At 35.6% G+C, this 20843-nt stretch overlaps 1 pseudogene across 1 annotated transcript; it reads left to right on the top strand.

The window, feature by feature from the left end:
- Positions 1 to 18541: 18541 nt before the first annotated feature.
- On the top strand, positions 18542 to 19279 carry LOC105531875 (annotated as a pseudogene). The gene has a single exon (XR_001004878.1). The product of XR_001004878.1 is annotated as a high mobility group nucleosome-binding domain-containing protein 3 pseudogene (transcript).
- Positions 19280 to 20843: the final 1564 nt, after the last annotated feature.

Genomic DNA, 20843 nt, shown 5'->3' with positions numbered 1-20843 from the left:
CCCAGTCAACCCTCTAATTGCTTTTGTTGTTGTTGTTTTATCTCATTTCCTCTGGATCCCATCCAAATTCTCTATTTCTTAGATCAATAATAGGGTTAAAATGAGTCTCATGCCAATAGCAGTCAAGACAAAAGCAACATGAACTATGCTGGAGGAATCACTTCATATTTCCAAAGCCTGCCTTTTAGAGATTGGATTGAATGGTGGACATGTGTTATTGACTGTTACCTCATATTTTAGGCCTTATACAACCATGTTTATATAAAACTTGACTGAAAGAATCCCATAAGCTTGCATTCAAGTTCTATTTGCCTACCCCAAAATGTTTTTTTAAATTCTTCCTTAATGAATTATACTTTACATGTCAATTGCAATATCAAGCTTAATAATTTATTCAATTTCTACGGATATTTAAATTTTAATTAATTTGTGTAGGGTCCTACCCTAAGTTGGTATTATGCACACTAAGGAATATGTATGTCTTATTTATACATATACCTAGTTGTATAAAATATGATAACCCATTTTTAAAAAACTAAAAGTAGCCAAAAATCAGACTCATGGAATCTTATAGGTGGAAGAACAGTACGTCATACTGTATTCTTTCAGAGACTTCAGTCTAGTTGCCTTAGTTTTCAAACAGGGAAGACAGGAAGACAGTAAGCTCTGTGATTTTAGAGCATATAATTCAGCCCACCTTGACACAGATACCATAAGCTTGACACAGATACTATAATAAGAAAATAATTAAAAATGCAATCAAAGATTACTCAAATTGTGCATTAAATGTATTCATCACATAATTACAAAGGAAAAAATTATAAATCCCCTAACTAAAATTTCCAACTGGAGTCAGCTACTTTTTTTAACTTAATGGAAGGAAATCTTCCATATGAAATATTCAGTGGATTGAATATTGTGTATCATATGGACTACAGTGGAAAAATCTGAAAGTACGACCTCAGATGATCAAAGTTGACATCAATAGTGATAGGTCATGTTGATAGCATGTACACTTGATGTGATGAAAATGTCACTTTACCTGTTTGGTCTTCTTCCCCAAAACCCATAACCTCAGTCTCCTCATGAGAAAAACATTATGCAAATCACACTTAGGAGGCATTCTTCAAAATATCTGACCATTAATCCTCAAAACTGTCAAGGTCATCAAAAACAAGAAAAATTTAAGAAACTGTCACAGCCAAGAGGGGCCTAAAAAGATATGATCACTAAATGTAATTTGGTATTTTGGATGAGTCAGAACAGAGAAAAAAAATTAAGAAAAAAATAAGACAGTGTGAACATAGTATAGACTTTAACAATAGTGTATCAATATTGGTTTCATCAGCTTCAATATGTACCATGATAATGCAATATGTTAATAAGGGAAATTGGGTGTAGGGTATATTGAAAGTCTCAGTACTATCTTCACAACTATTCTATAAATCTAAATATATTCTAAAATGAAAAGTCTATTTAAATATTAAACATGTGCACACATGTGCATTTGCGCACGCACACACAGACCCTGCACACACAGTGCATTTCACCACTACTACGGATTGACATAAGCACCTCTCCTCAACAACAAACCCTGAAATAAGAATGTTGTTTTATTCATCTTTGTATCTCCTACAAATATTTAGGCCATGCCTATTACTTACTACTTATAGAATAAACGTCCATGGAATTGAAAGAGATGAGGATCTAATATCCAGGGTCAAGCTGACTGCACAGTAAGAAAACAAAAGTTTCTATTAAGATGCACTTTTCCCACTCCTGGCAATTACTGCAGAATTTATTCTTATCTTGAGAGAAAGACCCATAATGGTGGATTGAAATTGGGGAAAAAAAAGAAGAAAGAGTGAACACAGGGTAGCAGCCATGCCACTAACAAATGCAACATATAGGAATCTGTCTCCTAACTTACAAAATTACCTTAAACTCCATCACTTAGTGCCTCAAAGTCAAAAGGAGAAAAACATCTTAAAGAAGACAACACATATACTTACATTTGAAGGTTGTTCTGAGGATTAGGTGAAAAAAATATGTTTACGCCCTTTGAAAATCACACAATCAAATAGCAGTTCCTAAATTTCCCCAGAGGTGGAGCACCTGAAAGTCATAGTGGTCCTTGGAGACCAAAATGAATACTGATGTATTGAATTGCATTAGAGGAACCATTTTAAGGGTAGAAAATATAACAATGTGATGCAGAATGAGATTATAACCATTAGTGTAACGCACGTGCACGCACACACACATACACACAAATTAAATTTAGTTCAATTGTCTCCTAGTAATTTTTGCCATTATTATGCATCTGCTATTTTGTTATCCTGTTTTCCTGTATCCTCTTGTTAATTGTGTGTCTTCCTCACTAAACTATTACCAAGTACCCATGTCTTGTTAATTCTTGTATCTTGAGAATAGATTTTGGCACATAATAGACATTTATTCAACAAATATTCCTGGAGCACTTATTGGAAATCATGAGATCTAGCAAACGGAAGATTAAGATCCCCATTCTTAAAGTACTTACATTCTAATTCTAGCAGGCTAAAAGGCTGGAAGGTGATAGATGCAATGGAGAAAAGCAGAGCAGGATAAGTGGGGATGGGAGTTAGAAACAGGTTGTGGAATTAAGCAGAGCGATTACACTGTCAATGTGAGGTTTCAGCAAAAACTTGAAAAACTAATGATTTCAACAAAGCACATATCTGGGTGCTAAACATTCCAGGCAGAAGAATAAGGCACTATCTAGATGCAAGCTTGCCTGTCATGTCAAAAAGCATCCAGGAAGCCAAGGTGCCTGGGGCACTGTGAGTGCAAGGAAGGGGAGTAGGCAAGGCCAGGATGGTCAGGCCAGGCAGGGCCTTGTAGATCGTGATAAAGACTTGTGCTTCCCTCCACAGTGAAATGGGGAGCCACTGCAGAGTTTCGAGCAAGAGCCACATCATCTGAGCTACATTTTCACAGGCTCACTCTGGCTGCCATGTGGCCACTACGTGGTGGCAAACACAGAAGCAGTAAAGAGACCTGTTCAGGTTGGTTGCCATAATCTGGTGGCTCAGACCAAGGTAGTAGGTGTGGCCATGATGAAAATTAGCTGGATGATAAATATATCAAAGTAGAGCCAAAAAATTTTAAGACAGATTCAACAAATACTTTAAATGGATAAATATTGGCCAATATTCATTAGCAGGCAAGCATCATCAAGTACCAAAGGCTTAATAACCATTTATGGGCAAAAAAAAAAAAAAAAAAAAACTTCCAACAAAAACCACATTTGTTAAATTAGCATGATATGTATTAAATTATGTTGACAATGACTTAATTATTTGATTTCAGCCTCAGAACATTGACACCCAGCTTACTGACTTAGGGTTTTGGGCGGGGAGAGAGTTTGATAACCACTAAGCCACATACATGTGTGAATGTTGATACTGATACCGAAACTAATTTATGACAGGGGCTGTGAGGGGGTATCTCACCTGTTCAAAGAAATATCATTATCTGATTTCAGCCTTACGTTGGAGAGGAAGTCGGAGCCAGCCAGGTGGAAAGGATTACTGTACTAAGCCCTGGAGGTGGCTCTGCTTAGTAATTGATACCATTTTCTGGCACTAGTTATTTTTATAAAGATATTAGCAAAGCAACAGCAAAATTAAAGTGCTTCATAATCCTTAGCACTCATCATCAACTTCTGAAATATGATTGCATGTTAGCTTTTACTGTTACTGTACAAAAGCACTTACTAAAAGGTAGGGAGGACAAACTCTGTTAATAGTAGTAAAGGGGAGAACTATTGCCTCTTTCCAGACTGTGGCATCCCTTCTCCCAAAGCAACAGGAGTTACAGAGATCTCCTGAATCTCCTTTTTGCTGAACTTGGCAAGAAACTGGTAGGTATCTTCCAGGGTGTGTGAGCAAAATATGTCCCTAGAAAGGTTAACAAATGGGTGACAGGTGACTGCTGTATTCCTTCCTCATTCTTCTCCTTTTACATATTTCTTCCCCCTGCTTCCAGTGGCCTCCCAGGGATCCAAGCCTGCTCATAGGAAATTAAATGAGGTTAGTGATTAACATTTCAAAGTGAATTTAAGTCACCGCTTGCCCTCCATCTGGGGAACGCACATTACAAGCTTAATTTGTGGAACAGCAGACTTTGTATCCCTCTTAGCCTTCAGGGCAGGGTGCTATTTTATTTACTCAGGGGATCTGGGGAGCACAGCATGTTTCCTCAGCAGAGAGGAGGAGGATTTTGCTAGTTGAGGCATGTCCACGCTCCCCAGATCAGCTGCCTAGCAGTAGCATCCTTCCCTGCCTCATTCCAGGTCATGCTGTGAATATGAGGACACCAGTCTCATGACAGAGCTAAATCAGAAATCCAGAGACCAGTAATGCTTGCTGAACCCCTAATTTTTTCTTTATAAAATAGTATCCCTCTATAGACACCCTGCCTCACAGGGCCTTTTTGAAGACAAATGAAATAATGTCATCTCTTCAATGCAAGCCTGTCCCCCAACAACTCAATGAAAGGTGCCATGTACAATGACCAAGTTCTCTTTCCAGCTGAATTTAGAAACCGCAGAGTACAGTGCTGCCTATGTTCATTCACAGTGGCATCTAATTTTGCATAGGAAAGTAAGGCCTAGGCATTTGCATTTTTCCTCCTGGTTCCACTCTCCTGGCCAAGAAACACATGAAGAAGGGTCTTCACTGGCCCAGAGCCCCTGATAGGATTCCATTCATGCCCGCCACTCACTGACAGAGAAAGCCCCCCACCAGAAGGCTCCGCTCTCATAAAGAGCTCTGCCTGATTCAGGAAGACGTGGCTTTTTGTTCAGTACCATAGGACCTTGTGTGACACTCCACGGCCCGGGCTAGGGGCTGTCACAGCAGTCTTTCACAATTCAAAGAGCAAAAGAGAATAGCCTGCCTTTGAGCGTCAGAGATGTGGGAGAGGCAGGAATCAAATCATGAATAAATAAATAAAAACACCAACAGCTGTGATATTTAAAACAGACAATCACTATAACAGCAAATGACAACCCTGCAGCCTACAGAATCTGCTAATAAACTGTCTGCTGTGAATGTTATTAAAGATAAACTTATGAGCCATGATTATTCAACCATTAAACCTAAGTGGAAATCAAAGCAAGATGTGTGTCAGATGATGTTTTTGGTGCCACATAGCCCAGGAAATTTACTCATCAAATCTGAATCCTGATCTCTCTGTCCTCCAAGGATTGGTCCCTTGAATTTCTGGCACTGTGTGCAGAAGCTGTCTTCTCTTTTTTCCTTTAATTATCATTTTAGTTTTGAATGTGTGGCTTATTTCCAATAAGTTGTTGTGATAAGCACATCTTATTATCCATGGAATAAAGGGAGTGCCATTCAGTTCAGCAGGGCCATATCTACAAGAAGGAAAGAAAAGACGACTTTCCCCACAGCCAACCTGCTGACCAGACAACTTTCAGCCCTGAGGGACCGATGCTGAGCAAGCTCTCAAAAGTCTAGATTGTGAGGAGCTTTGTCAATATATTAGCTAACTTAACTGAACCAGAATTTAATTTCAATTCAGCAGTCATTATATTCACACTTCACTTTAATCTCAAGCTCTGTTGTTAATAGTACAGTTGGCAACACAGTTAGTAAGAAGAGCGGGCCTGATACGGGGATTCATGCCTATAATCCTAGCACTTTGGAAAGCCAAAGTGGGAGAATCTCTTGAGACCAGGAGTTCAAGACCAGCGTGGGCAACATAGCAAGACCCCAATCTCTACAAAAAAGTAAAAAAAAAAAAAATTGTAGCTGTAGTCCCAGCTCTTCAGGAGGCTGAGGAAGGAAGACTACTTGAGCCCAGGACTGAATTCCAGGCTGCAGTGAGCCATGATTACAACGCTGCAGTCCAGCCTGGGTGACAGAGAAAGACCCTGTCTCAAAGAAAAAAAAAAATAGGAAGAGTGGCATATTATGGCAGAAACAAAATTATACAATAAAAGATTCCTATATGAGTATTCTACTTTGAAGACATAAAAGGATGACTTAAATCCAAAATAATTTTCAGTTTATATCCTCAAGAATATAATGATATGCAGGATGCAGAACATAGTGAAGTTAGAGCTACTCAATCTGGTAGTTTTTAAGGAATGACCTTCAAATGTCTGCTTGGTGTTAATATTTCCCAGGCATTTTGAATTAGGAATTTGAAATAACCTTCAATAATGAAGGTGACAGTCTTTTTTTAAAAAATAAGAAATACAACATTAACTGGTGAATATGTACAACCTATACTGGTAAGATGTTAAGGGGATAAAGAATGTGTGTAAGAGGTTGGCAAGGATCAAGAATGAATAAGATACCTTTCTGTCATCCTGCATTTATTGTTTTGGTGTTTGGTTTTTAGTTGATTTTTATCCCCTTTCTACCTTGCCCACTTTAACATCTCTGTGTGATGTAGAAGAGATTTGCTAAGGTTGGGTGTCTCCTCCTCTGCATTCTCATGTATGTAATAAATGTACCTTGACAGACTTTGAAAGAATACATGGACTAAGTACTTGGATGCTGGCCTAAATCTCAAATTATTCCATGTTACGCCATAATTGGGAAAAATAAATAAATGTGGTATTTATAGCACAAATGAAGAGGAAGAGACCAAGCAACAGCTGTGTACACGTAACAAGTACCACGGTAGTGTGAACAAGTACCATGTCCAGGTAGGAAAGAAGCCCACATAAAGCCCAGACTGGGCATTCAGAACACTGATGTTGGAACTACAGGGTGACACAGAAACTATACAGAGTGACATTGGCCCTGGATCTAGGAGGCCTTCAAGAAATTAAGGCAGTAATTCTCACACGTGGCTTGATATCAGAAAGACCTGAAAAGATTTTGTTGATTACTGTAAATAAGGTAGTAATAGCCCCTAGACATAATGCAAAGGTTTGGATTGATAGTTTATTTTCTATTAAAGGGTAGAAGCGGATGAGCAGGCAAACTCCTGCTACAGCTATAGTGCTGGAGTGGAGTAGATCTGAGACTGGGGTTGGGTCTTCTATGGCTGATGGAAGTCAGGGATGGAGACTGAATTGAGCTGACTTTCCTGCTGCTGGTAAGAGAAGGCTAATTAATGGAAGGGAGTTGAGGGGTTTTTTTTCTTTAAATTCAAACTCCCGAATCACCTCCCCAACCAGGTAAATAATATGGGAGGGCCCTAATAAATCTGTTTTTATATTTGAGAATAACTGCTAAACAAGCAATATAGCCTCCACTCAACTGTCATCTACTCTGGGAGCTGCTTTGTGAGGGTAATGAAGTCCCTTGGAGTAGCCTTGTTACCATTATTTCTGCAAAAACAAGGTTAGCCTAACACCCACCTAGTAACATAACTAAAAGAATATGCAGAATGAAAGAACTCGGTGATATGCTCCATCTCTGAATATCATAAAATGAAAGTGGAGCCAAAATAAACCTCTTTAGTTTCAATGCATAAATGCTACAATATGGTTGAGGAAATAACGAAGAGCTTTTCTTTTATACACTGGGTATCCTTGTAATGAAAGTTGACTTGAAAGAACTAGAGCTATATGCTGCATCTAAAGAGACTCTCCTGCTCCCAAGGATCCAGCAAGCAATCTGAAATGTTTTCATTTCACGACTTGAGAGTAGAGTGTGCCCTGGTCTTATGACAGATGTGTTTCTTAAAATTTGTGCAAACTTGGAATCTTTTCATTAGTTGAAATGGGCTTGCTATCTAAAGAAGCATAAAATAGCTTATTTTTTGAATTAAAAAAATATTTAGAGATCCTAAAACCACCTCCAAATGTATCTGTTTTAATGGATTTTTGCACTGTAGAACTGCATAATGGCTATCATGTTATTATATAGGCTTGGATGTTATGCTATTCTCAAACACAAAATCAAATGTAACAAAAGTCTGCTGCAACCTAGAAATTATTTAAAAATGGTTTGCACTGAAATTTTGGAAATAAGAATACATCTGATTTATGAGAAAGCCAAGTTGCTAAAAATGTAACTTAACAATTGCTATTATGTGCTGAAATCAATAATTTTTAATGTGGACACATTAACATTTTCAAAATGAAAAAGAGTGATTTATATTTTATAATATTTATAACAAATATTTAAATATTTATAATATTTATACAAATATTTATAACAAATATTTATACAAATATTTATAACAAATATTTATACAAATATTTATAACAAATATTTATACAAATATTTATAACAAATATTTATATAAATATAACAAATTTATAACAAATTTTCAGGAATATGTTTCTCATAAAAATTGCATTTATATGAAAGTAACTTAATTGAGCAACTTAATTGTATCCTGCTCACTAGTGAAAGAGTTTTTTTTAAAAAATCATATATAATCAACTGCAATGAAGCAAATATCTCCAATATCATTGTTCCTATTTTACAGGTAGAGGAAGTAACTTAAGGGAACTTAAGAGTTCTAAGATTACACACAAAGTCAATAATGGAGGCAGAAATTCATTTCACATTTTCTGGCTCCCAAGTCATTTCCATCAGACCGTGGATGCAAAGAAACTGCTTGCAAATGTTAATGAAGTATTTATTTTTGCTTCATACAAAGTAGAGCCAAAAATGTCATTTCATAGGTCCCAGAAGTGAATTCTCAGCTAAAAATAGAATTACCATGAATTTTGTCCAAAATTTAGAGTATATTTAGTTCAAAAAGTCAGCAATAATGTCCTCTTTGCCTACAGTAGCGTAAGAAAAAAATAAGTTTCCTAACAAAGTTCTCCTTTGCTTTGAGCACATCACAAGTCAATTGGTCACTGGGTGAAAGGAAAGAAGAAACACATCGCCTAAGGTGACTGTTTGCACAAAAAGCATTACAATAAAGAAGCAATTATAGCATGTGTATTCATCCGTAAAAACAACTATAAAGAACTGCCTGAGGCCAGATGCGGTGGCTCACACCTGTAATCCCGCACTTTGTGAGGCCGAAGTGGGCGGCTCATTTGAAATCAGGAGTTCAAAACCAGCCTGGCCTACATGGTGAAACCCCATCTCTATTAAAAATACAAAATTTAGCTGGGTGTGATGGCATGCACCTATAATCACAGCTACTCAGGAGGCTGAGGCACGAGAATTGCTTGAACCGAGGAGGCAGAGGTTGCAGTGAGCAGAGATTGTGCCACTGCACTCCAGCCTGGGTGACAGAGACTCCGTCTCAACAAAAACTGCCCGACACGAGGTAATTTATAAAGGAAAACGTTTCAATTGACCACAGTTCAACCTGGCTGTGGAGGCCTCAGGAAACTTACAATTATGGCAGAAGGTAAAGGAGAAGCAAGGCACCTTCCTCACGAGGTGGCAGGAAGAAGAATGAATGCAGGAAGAACTACCAAACACTTGTAAAACCATCAGATCTCGTAAGAACTCACTCACTTTCATGAGAAGAGCATGGGAAAAACCACCCCTATGATTCAATTACCTCCACCTGGTCTACTCCCTTGACCAGGGGATTATGGGGATTACAATTCAAGATGAGATTTGGGTGGGGACACAAAGCCTCACTCTCGATCAGCGTGTTTGTAGGAATCCCTCATCTTAACATCATAGGTGAACAAGATGGGTGTCAGATTGTTCTTACTGAGTAATGGGTTGGGTGGAGTGGAGAGGTGGGCAGGAAAAAATTAAGACCTGCACCAGAGCCTGCCACCTTGCCGGAGGTATTTGGTACATGGTTTAGGGAACACGCTTATTCTCTACCTCTTAGGTTTCCTTTTATACAAGAGACTATGTGTTAGTATTACAATCCTGGTCTCCCTCCAATCCTCCACTTTACTCTTGGTGATTTTGGAAGGAGAAACAGGACAGGCATAGCTGGAGCCTTCCTCTCCTCTTCATCTTCTGAGTGGGACTGCCACAGAGATGATGGGCTCCTAATTGTGTTTGACCATGTCTAAGCCTGTCCACTGAGAGTCCTATCCCCTCACTGGAGATATCTTAGTTTGATTCTCTGAGAACCAAATGCTGAAAGAGAGATTATTAGCTTTTGGGATTTTAATAGGGGTCTTCTTTCCTAATTGGAGACAAGGTCAAATTTCTTATGTCAATTTCTAAGGCCACGTAAGTTACATACAAGAAATTAATCCATCCATGTTTCTCATAAACTTTCACTTGGAAAATAGTATACTTAATCTAAAACTTATGAAAGAATTTGGTAAAGGCTAAGTATGTGCTTAAACAGGTATGGTGACCATTAAATATATAATCACATCTGTAGAGCCACAACAGTTCATCCATGGTGCTGGAACAGCTAGATAAAAATCGATCTTGCTGGAACAGCTAGTATAAAAATCCATCTAGCTGGAACAGCTAGATAAAAATCCATTTAGCTGGAACAGCTAGATAAAAGCATGTCAACGAGTAAAGTTGGACCTGATCTCACAAGAAAACTTAAGTGGAAATGGATCATAGACCTAAATTTAAGATCTACAACTTATAAAAAGTCTCATAAGAAAACATAAGAGTAATCTTTATAGCCTTAGGTTAGGCAACGGGTTCTTAGATGCGACACCAAAAGCACAAGTGACAAAGAAGAAATAAATGTTCTTGGCAGCACCATTTATAATGGTCAAAAAGTAAAACCCAAAGGTCTATCAACAAATGAATGAATAAAATGTAGTATACTGATTCAACGAAATATTATTTAACCATAAAAAGGAATGCAATACAGATACATGCTATAACATGAACGAACCTTAAAAACATTATGTTAAGAAAGAAGCCAGACACAAATGGCCATATATCATATAATTCTACGTAATTCTTATATATATTCTATATTTAATATAATTCCATCATGTATTCTATTATATGAAATGTCCAGAATAGGCAAAGGCATAGAGACAATACAGATTAGCAGTTTCCATGGATTGGTGGCACTAAGAATGGATATGTGATAGCCTATAGATATGAAATTTCTTTTGGATATGATTAAAAACGTTCTAAAATGAGATAATGGTTAGGGTACAACTCTGTAAATGTGCAAAAAACTGAATTATGCAACTTAAAAAGGTGAATTTTTATGGTACATGAATTATATAATATTTCAATAAATCTGTTATAAAAAAACTGCATTCATAAGTATTTGTAAAGGGTGTCACTGAAACAACATGTGAAGGTTTGTTGCAGGGATATATTGCATGATCCTGAGGTTTGGGGGTCTATTGAACCTGTCACCCAAATAGTGAAGATGGTACTCAATAGGGAGTTTTTCAGCCCTTCTCCTCTCACTCTCTCCTTCCTTTTAGAGTCCCTACTGCCTATTGTTGCCATTTTTATGTCTGTGTGTACCCAATTTTTAGCACCATAAGTGAGAACATGTGGTATTTTGTTTTCTATTTCTGTGTTAATTCACTCAGAATAATGGCCTCCAGCTGCATCCATGTTGCTGCAAACGACATGCTTTCATTCCTTTTTATGGTTGCATAGTATTCCATGACGTATATGTAGCAAATTTTCTTTACCCAATCCACTGTTGATGGAACCTAGGTTGATTCCATGACCTTGCTATTGTGAATAGTGTTGTAATAAACATGCAAGTGCAGGTTTCTTTTTGGTAGAATGATTTATTTTTCTTTGGGTATATTACCCAGTAATGCAATTGCTGGGTCAAATGGTAATTCTATTTTTCGTTCTTTGAGGAATCTTCAAACTGCTTTCCACAGGGGCTGAATTAATGTACAATCTCATCAACAATATATAAGTGTTCCCTTTTCTCCACAATATCATGAAAAAAAATCGGCTTTAAAAAAAATTTAATAATAACCATTCTGACTGGTATAAGATGGTATCTCACTGTGGTTTTAATTTGCATTTCTCTGATGATTAGTGATGTTGAGTATTTTTTTTTTAATATCTCTTGGCTTTGTGTATATCTTCTTTTGAAAAGTGTTTCCTTTTTTTTTTTTTTTTTTTAAGAGAGACGGAGTCTCGCTATATTGCCCAGGCTGGTCTTGAACTCCTCAGCTCAAGTGATCCTACTGCCTTGGCCTCCCAAAGTTAATGGCGTTATTTGTATTTTGTTTGATCAATTGTTTAAGTTCATTGTCGATTCCGGATATTAGACCTTTGGTCAGATGGTTTGTAAATATTTTCCCACATTCTATAAGTTGTCTGTTTATTCTGTCGATATTTTCTTTTGCTGTGTAGAAGCTCTTTAGTTTAATTGGGTTCTAATTGTCAATTTTTGTTTTTGTTGTATTTGTTTTTGAGGACTTAATCATAAATTCTTTGCCTAGGTTGATGTCCAGAAGAGCATTGCCTAGGTTTTCTTCCAGGATTTTTAGTTTGAGATCTTACATTTAAGTCTTTAATCCATCTTGAGTTAATTTTTTTTTTATGTGGTGACAGGTAGGGGTTGAATTTCATTCTTCTGCATATGGCTAGCCAGGTTTCCTAGCACCATTTTTTAAATAGAGTGTTCTTTCCTCATTGTTTATTTTTGTAGACTTTGTCAAATATCAGTTGGTTGTAGGTGTGAAGCTTTATTTTGGGGTTCTCTGTTTTGTTCCAAAATCAGCATACAAAAAGCAGTAGCCTTTCAATACTCAAATAAAATTCAACCTGAGAACCAAATCAAAAATGTAATTTCATTTACAACAGCTACAAAATAAACAAAATTACACCTAACCAAAGAGATAAAAGATCTCTACAAGGGAAACTACAAAACACTGCTGAAAGCAATCACAGATGACACACAAAAAAACATGGAAACACATTCCATGATCATGGATTGGAAGAATCAATATTATTAAAATCTCAATACTGCCCAAAGCAATCTACAGATTCAACATAATTTATATCAAATTACTAATGTCATTTTTCATAGAATTAGAAAAAACTATTATAAAATTCATATGGAAGAAAAATGGAGCACAAATAGCCAAAGCAATCCTAAACAAAAAGAACAAAGCCAAAGACATCGCATTTCCCCACTTCAAACTATATTACAAGACTATAGTAACCAAAACAGCACAGACCAATGAAGCAACTGTTGAATAGGACATAGATAAGCAAGGAAAGAAATAATTCACCCGAATGCATTTAAGAATACTAATAACACATGGAAACCTGATCATACATATCTCCCAGTTTTTTGGTAGAAGCTCTGACACCTGAACCATTTGTACTCAAAAGCGACTTTGAGAGTCTCTGTTTTAGGGCAAATTGCATGATAAAACAAGTATGTTTTACATGAAAGGCATACAAAAGCCTTACTCTGTCATTCAATGTCTTACCCTGTTAAGTCAATCTACCCAAGCTTATCTACCAATTTCCCCATTTTAATATTCTTTGTTTAGAACTGTATGCCTCAGTATTTCCCATTTATCTCATTATTTACCACCTGTTTAGTTTTTCTTATGCTGTTACAGTCCCTGAAACACCCTATCTTATGGGTCACTTCTACTTATCTTTCAAAGCCCTTCTTAAATGCCATCATCTCTATGGAGCTATTGCTCATTTTCTTAAATTAAATGTGTTTCCCTTCTACTTTGCTTCAGTTTACTGTTTCATATTAATTATTCGTATATTTATAATATTTTATCTTTTTCTAGAAATATCTCAGTGGTTGTCCAATGAGTGAGTCAGTGAGGATGGAGATTGCCCTTTATGGCATTTGGAGCATTCAAACTTGCTAAGGAAGGCATATAAATGTTTGTTGATTAGACTGGACTATCTGCAGATTTACAGTTTTTCATCTTCATTTACATGTGTGGAGATGGAACATTATTTTTAATTATTTGACATTTTAAAAAATCAGTACTTTAACCTATTGAATTGTCTCTTCATATTGAAGTTACTAAACAGGGACATCATGTATATTTATATTATATATAAATAAATTTATATTTATGAAAATATAAATTTTCATAAATTTGTATTTATGAAATTTTAGGGTGGAAGATAAAACATGTTTCCTACTATAGCAGCATTCAATTTATTCATATACATTTAGAAATGAAATTTTCATGAAATTGCACTGCATGTATTGATATATGGTAAGAGAACTATTTAATTGGAACAATTTGACCTTAAGCTACCCTTTTATTGAAGAGTTATCCTCAAAATCATTGTACCATATTAAGCATAGAACCACAATTATCACTTATCACCTAAGTTGACTGGCAAACCTTTGAATTGAAAGGTAAGTCCACTGAGCTGCCTGCCCATGACCTGTCTTTATATCCCATTTGCCACATATTTCTTCGTAGAATGTCATGTCTCTGAGAGCAGGGACGGCACTTTCCATTTCTCTATGCCAGTTTTATTATGCTTCCATGTGTGCAGAACACCAGTTTTTGCTGACTTTCATTTTATAAAAAGAAACAAATTACCCATTAAAAGGAAAACCCTGCTTTTCAAAAGGTTGAATAATATAGATTTTTTTAAAAATTTAAATAAAAATCCAGCTGGTTAAACTGAAGCCATTGAAAAGAAGCTTAATTGAGGAATATTTTTTGGCTCTAAGCCCATCATCTTTTCATTTGATTGTAAATTGGATACAATTTTATTCACTTCAAGCTCTTGTCTTTCAGTATTTTATTCCACTGAGACCAGTAAAGAAGTGTTAATAGTCATGTTGAGCTCAGTTAGACTACTTCCTTCACTTAAATTACCCATTTTGGTTGTATTATTGCCAGCCAGCATTTTGCTTGTTGACATTTTTATTGAATGACTGTGCAAGAAATGTTGATACCTTCATATATTGTTTTGACCCTTCACTAATCTCTTTTTATCTGTCATTTTCTTCACCTGAAATATGCTCTTCTTCCCCCATGCTTTTATCATCCATCCATGAAAGCATGCCCTTTTATTCTCCTACAAAATTATGTCAACTTGTGTCCTTTAAGAATCTTTCCAGAGGTTGTAACCTCTTATCTTTAAGGTAATATAAGTCAAGCAGATGCTGTGATCCCTTGATGGAAGAGAGTTTTATCTTCTTTCTTTCTTTGTCAAACATTGTTTTGTTTCTCAAAGGGAGTGGAAGACAAAATTGTTGAGGTGTGGAAATGTTCAAAAGCAATAAATAATTGCTTGTAGAAAAACCTGCATTTTCTAAGCTTTATGCTTCGTCAATTTAAAGCATTTGCTAAGGAAAGCAGCTGTTAAGTAATATCAACAATTGAGACCTGTTTTTCATGCCCACATTCTTTTCCCTCCAATTTCCAACTTCATTTCTATCTAAGTTTAGGACTTGGAGTCATGCTCACAATTCAACTCCTTTATTGCCCTCATAGAGTCTTTATTCATATGAAATGTTCAGAATTTAATATATTTTGTCATACACTATATGTAGGCAAACAATGTGGAGAAACAATGATGAACATATTGGAGATACTTTCAATAGGTTGAACAGAAGGGGAATACAGCACAAGAGTGGGCCTGGGTAGAGAGAGGATGTGTTTATCTTGTGGAACCTGGGGTTTCTCTTGGGTATCCAAATGGAGAGATCCGAAAAGCAGATAGACATACAAATTTTTCTCTTAGAAAAAAAGAGATCTTGAGAGACACAGAATAATAACAAACATGTATTGATTACTTAGCATATAACAGGTACTATTATAAATATGTCTATTAACTCATTGAATCTGTACAATATCACTGTTAGTTTAGAAGACACAATTATCTTTGTTTTCAAATTAGGAAACTAATCTGAAACTCAGAAAAGTTTAACAATTTGCTGAATGTCACAGATAGCTAGTGGTCCAGTTGGCATTCCAAGTTAGGCAGTCTCCAGAGTGCACACTATATTGTGCATTTTCTCTGTTTCACATAAGAATTATTATGTAAGCACAGAGGATAGTTGACATTTTTGCAATGAATGTGATCACTGGAATAGTGAAAAAGTGTATGTCAGACAGAAACTAAAGAACACCCAATCTACTGATCGTTCCCTGTAGTCTTTAGTTTTACTTTCCATTCTGGCAGCTCCTGGTCATTGATGTCTGCTCTCCAGCACCATCCAACTTGGTAGCTTTTCCTTGTACAAGTACCTTACAAACAAATCCAGGAACTATCTCCAAGCCTGCTTTTGAGAACCTGAATGGACTTGAATTTGCACTCTAAGCCACATAAAATAACCTTTATGATAAAACTTTAAGTTGACTATTAATGGAACTTTCTTCCCCTTCCTACTTTCCATTATATAGCCTTTTCCGAACACACACAAACAATGAATGTGATCAAGGTCAGATATCTCTCTCTAAACTATCTCATTCCTTTTCTTGAGATGCTTTCCCCCACTTTCATCTTCCTATGCACCAAAACACCTCTTGCCTCTCCTGCAAAACATACCCTTCAGATAGCCTTTTTACATACATCCCTACTTAATCTACTTCCATCTTGCTCTCATTATAAATCACTATGATTGCTCAATACACATAACCATTTCTGTGCAGATGTTGCTGGAAGCAAATGTTTATCTGTTTCTCTAATTTTGTTTACAAAATATCAGAGAATGGTGTACTCTAGTTCATCACTGGTTCAAGTTACTGGAAAAAATAAGTCTATCCTATGCATGAATGGACAATTGTCTAGTATTAAAATTCAAGAATAGTCTCAAACCTAGACTGCAAATAATTTAACCTTCCTTTAATGATTCTGAAAATACTTTAGGGGTTTGCAGAGTTCCAATCCATAACTGTAAGAAAATACAAGCAGTGTCCACTGTTACTGACTACTGAGTAATACTTCTTTAAGCATACCTCTATTATACATCATACAGCAGAAACTAGCACTTTTCACTAACATGAAATTCTCCTCTATTTACAGTCACATAGGGTGGTTGTATAGTCCTGAGGCAAAATTAAGCATGGCTATACAACTTGCTTGGGCAATGAAATATGTATAGAAGTGTCAAATGTCACCTCCTGTTAGAGTATTTAATTCTGATGCCCTACTCCCCAGCTCTCTGTTCCCTAGCCATGAGGATTCTGAAATTACCTGTTGATGTGGGATTGTTACAAAATTAAAGCAGCTGGAACAAGAAACTAACACATGGAGAATACCTGCCTTCTAGAGACACACACTGAAAGCAGGCAATGCATAAGCAAAAAACTAAAAATTTGTTATGTAAAGCCACTTAGATTTTGGGGTTACTGTGTTATCACTGCATAACTTAGCATAACTTGATATAGTACTTACTTTATAAATGTCTTATGTATCTTTCTTTCCATAAACAGTACATTCCTTCAGGTCAGGGACCAGGTCTGAAGCATTTCTTTACTCTCAATATTATGCAAAGATAGTTTTTACTAGGCTGTCAAATAGTATTTGTGGAATAAATAAATGAAAAGTAAATAATCTTTATTTCTATAGAAAATGTGATATTATCCATTTGACCATTTCTTTCATTTTATCCTGTCGAATTAGAGTTCAGCCTTAGGAATTGGCAAGTCTACTACACTTTCGTCAGTAAAAAGTTTTTTCTTAAAGCTGATTATTAAATTTATTCCCAACCATTTTGTACTTTTTTTTTGTTTTATATATTTGTATGTTGTTAAACGTTCTTTTTAAATTTTAATTATTAGACTAAATATTGTAATCAAAAGGCAGATATTGTTAGACTAGTTCAAAAAAGCAAGACCAGCTATATTCTGTCTAGAAGAAATAGACTTTAAGTAGAAGGATACAATAAGTTGAAAATAAAAGGAAGAAAATAAGTGTACAGTCAAAATAAGAATATTGGATTGGTTATATTAATATTGGAAGATTTGAGAAAAGAAAAATGCGTTCAATAAATTGTGCTGGAAGAGACTAAATATCTTTATGGAAAAAACTGAACTTTAATAGTTACCTTATACCATAAACAAAAATTTTCTTAAAATAAAGCTCAATGTGAAACTAACACTCTAATACTTCTAGAATAAAATATAGAAGAAAATCTTTGTGAGATTACAATAGGCAGATTATTCAGATAAAAGCTAAAAAATCATGAATCATAAATTTGATCAAGTGAATTTCATCAAAATTGAAAACTTCTGCTTTTTGAATTCCCTGGTTAAGTAATTGAAAAGTAGCGCAAATGATGAAAAAATAAATAACAATCTCTATATATAACAATAAGCTGGCATCCAAAATATTCTTTCAACTCAATAATAAGTAGCAAATTAAAAATGAGTAAAATATTTGACCATATACATCACAAAAGACGACACTCAAACGATCAATAAACACAGGAAAATATGTTCAATGTCATTAGGGATAAGGGAAATGAAAATTAAAATCACAATGAATGATCACTGTCAAACTGTTAAAATAGATGAAACTAAAAAGACTGATAATAACAAGTGTTAGTGAAGATATGTAAAAACTGGAAACTACATAAATTCTGATAAACTGAGGAATGAATAAAGAAATTATGATACATTTATACAGTATAATTCTACTCAAAAGAAGAATGAACTTCTAACATACATATAAAAACATGGATAAATCTTTTTTAAAAAATCTTCCTGAGTTCCAGCCCGTTGCTTTACTTTTTGTTTCACCGACATAGTCATTATGCTGAAGAGAAAGTCTCCAGAGAATACAGAGGGCAACGATGGATCCAAAGTAACTAAACAGGAGCCCACAAGACGGTCTGCCAGATTGTCGGCGAAACCTGCTCCACCAAAACCTGAACCCAAACCAAGAAAAACATCTGCTAAGAAAGAACTTGGAGCAAAGATTAGCAGAGGTGCTAAAGGGAAGAAGGAGGAAAAGCAGGAAGCTGGAAAGGAAGGCACAGAAAACTGAATCTGTAGATAACGAGGGAGAATGAATTGTCATGAAAAATTGGGGTTGATTTTATGTATCTCTTGGGACAACTTTTAAAAGCTATTTTTACCAAGTATTTTGTAAATGCTAATTTTTTAGGACTCTACTAGTTGGCATACAAAAATATATAAGGATGGACATTTTATCGTCTCATAGTCATGCTTTTTGGAAATTTACCTCATCCTCAAGTAAAATAAATATCAGTTAAATATTGGAAAGCTGTGTGTAAGATTGATTCAGCATTCCATGCACTTGCTTTAAAATTTAGTCCTGTGCATACTGTGGTGTTTTTACTGTGCATATTTGAATTTTTCATGCAGTTTTTCTAGAGCAATAATCAGTGGTGCTTTTGTACCTAGGTTTTATGTGATTTTAATGAAACATGGATAGTTGTGGCCACCTGCTGACTATTTGTGGTTTAAAATAAAAGGTTTACTTGTCTGAAAAAAAAAAAAATCTTCCTGAGTGTAAAGGGTCAGATACCAATGAGTAAATGGTCTATGATCCATTTTTATGAATTACAGAAAATACAAAGATAATCTATATTGCCATAAAATAGATCAGTGGTTGGCTGGGGTAAGGGTTTGGGGGAATGGGCAGCAAGGGGGCACAAGAGAACTTTTCAGGAAAGGAAAAGTGATGAAAAGCGTTCCATATTTTGATGGTAGGAGTTGTCACACAGTGTATAAAATTTGTAAAAACATCAAAATATATACTTAAAATAGATGTTTTATTGCATATAAGTAATACATCCATAAAGCTAAATAAATAACAATACCTCTCAGAAATAAATATTTAGGAATATGTACTGTTAATGTTTCTGGAAATTAAGGATAAAATGGAGTGTCTCCTCTCATTCCTAGTGATGAGCTAGCAACGTATTTTCACCCCAAACTCAAAAGTTTGGGTTTGCTAGTCCAAAGACCTTATTTCCCAAAGGAAGAATCCCATAACCATGGTTTCATTAAAACTGAAAGTTGGTACTGCCACCAGGCCACTTTGGGATTCTCAGGCCAATGAATCAATAAGCAAAGAAGGAAGTTACCTTGCCAGTCAGATTGATGGATCTTGACTTTCAGAAATGAAATTAAATTGCCCCTACAGGTGATACACTGAGGAACATCTCCATAATTCCATGTCTTATGGTAAAAGTTAATGTAGAACTACATTAAATATTAACAATAAATGTTAACTTAAACAATAAATGTTAACATTAAATGTTAACAATAAAAGTCTAACAATAAATGTTAGACTGTCAAAGGTCCACACCTTTCTGAAATGAAGTCTTGGGTTACCACACCAGACAATAAACCATTAACATCTGAGGCCCTTGCTCAGAACAAAGGGAACATGAAATGGATAGTGAAAGAAGATAGTTTTAAATGCCAGCTATGACCATGTGACCGGTAATAGAAATGAGAACTGTAATAGTTATTCATGTCTTCTATATTTTGATATAAACAAATTGTGACTATATTAATCATTTGTCTTTCCCTTTTCTATTTCCCATAAGATATGTTAACAGTAGTTAACCTTATATCTTAGTAAATAAATGCAAATATGCTCATGTAGATTAAAGAACATCTCCCAAAGACTGATAAAAGGACTTTGTATCTTATTTTGGAAGAGGGTTAGTGAAGAGATTAATAATAAACAACATAGCTGTTTTTGGATGCCAGGTTAAAGAATGGAACATGATAGTTTTCCCAGTGTTAATTTAGCTAAACTGGAACTAAATGTCCCAGACTTTTCTTACCTGTATAACATTGATTTCGAATTGGCCATTTACCTTATCTACAGGATTTGGAAAGCAGAAGCGAAGAAACAATGAATTTTTTGCTCTGAAGGCTAGTGCAGGACACTAGGCACTGTGGCTGCTCATGTAGACTTTTATTGATCTGCTGGTTCACTTTATTGACGTGGACAGAACCCAAATCTACAACTACTGTAGCTGCCTCCAAAATCTTTTCCCTCAGCTTCTCCAAGTTCTTATGCAGAATCACATGG

Source organism: Mandrillus leucophaeus, unplaced genomic scaffold, assembly GCF_000951045.1.
Source record: "Mandrillus leucophaeus isolate KB7577 unplaced genomic scaffold, Mleu.le_1.0 Scaffold919, whole genome shotgun sequence".
NCBI classification, from domain to species: Eukaryota; Metazoa; Chordata; class Mammalia; order Primates; family Cercopithecidae; genus Mandrillus; species Mandrillus leucophaeus.
This window is presented reverse-complemented; position numbering and strand designations above follow the sequence as displayed.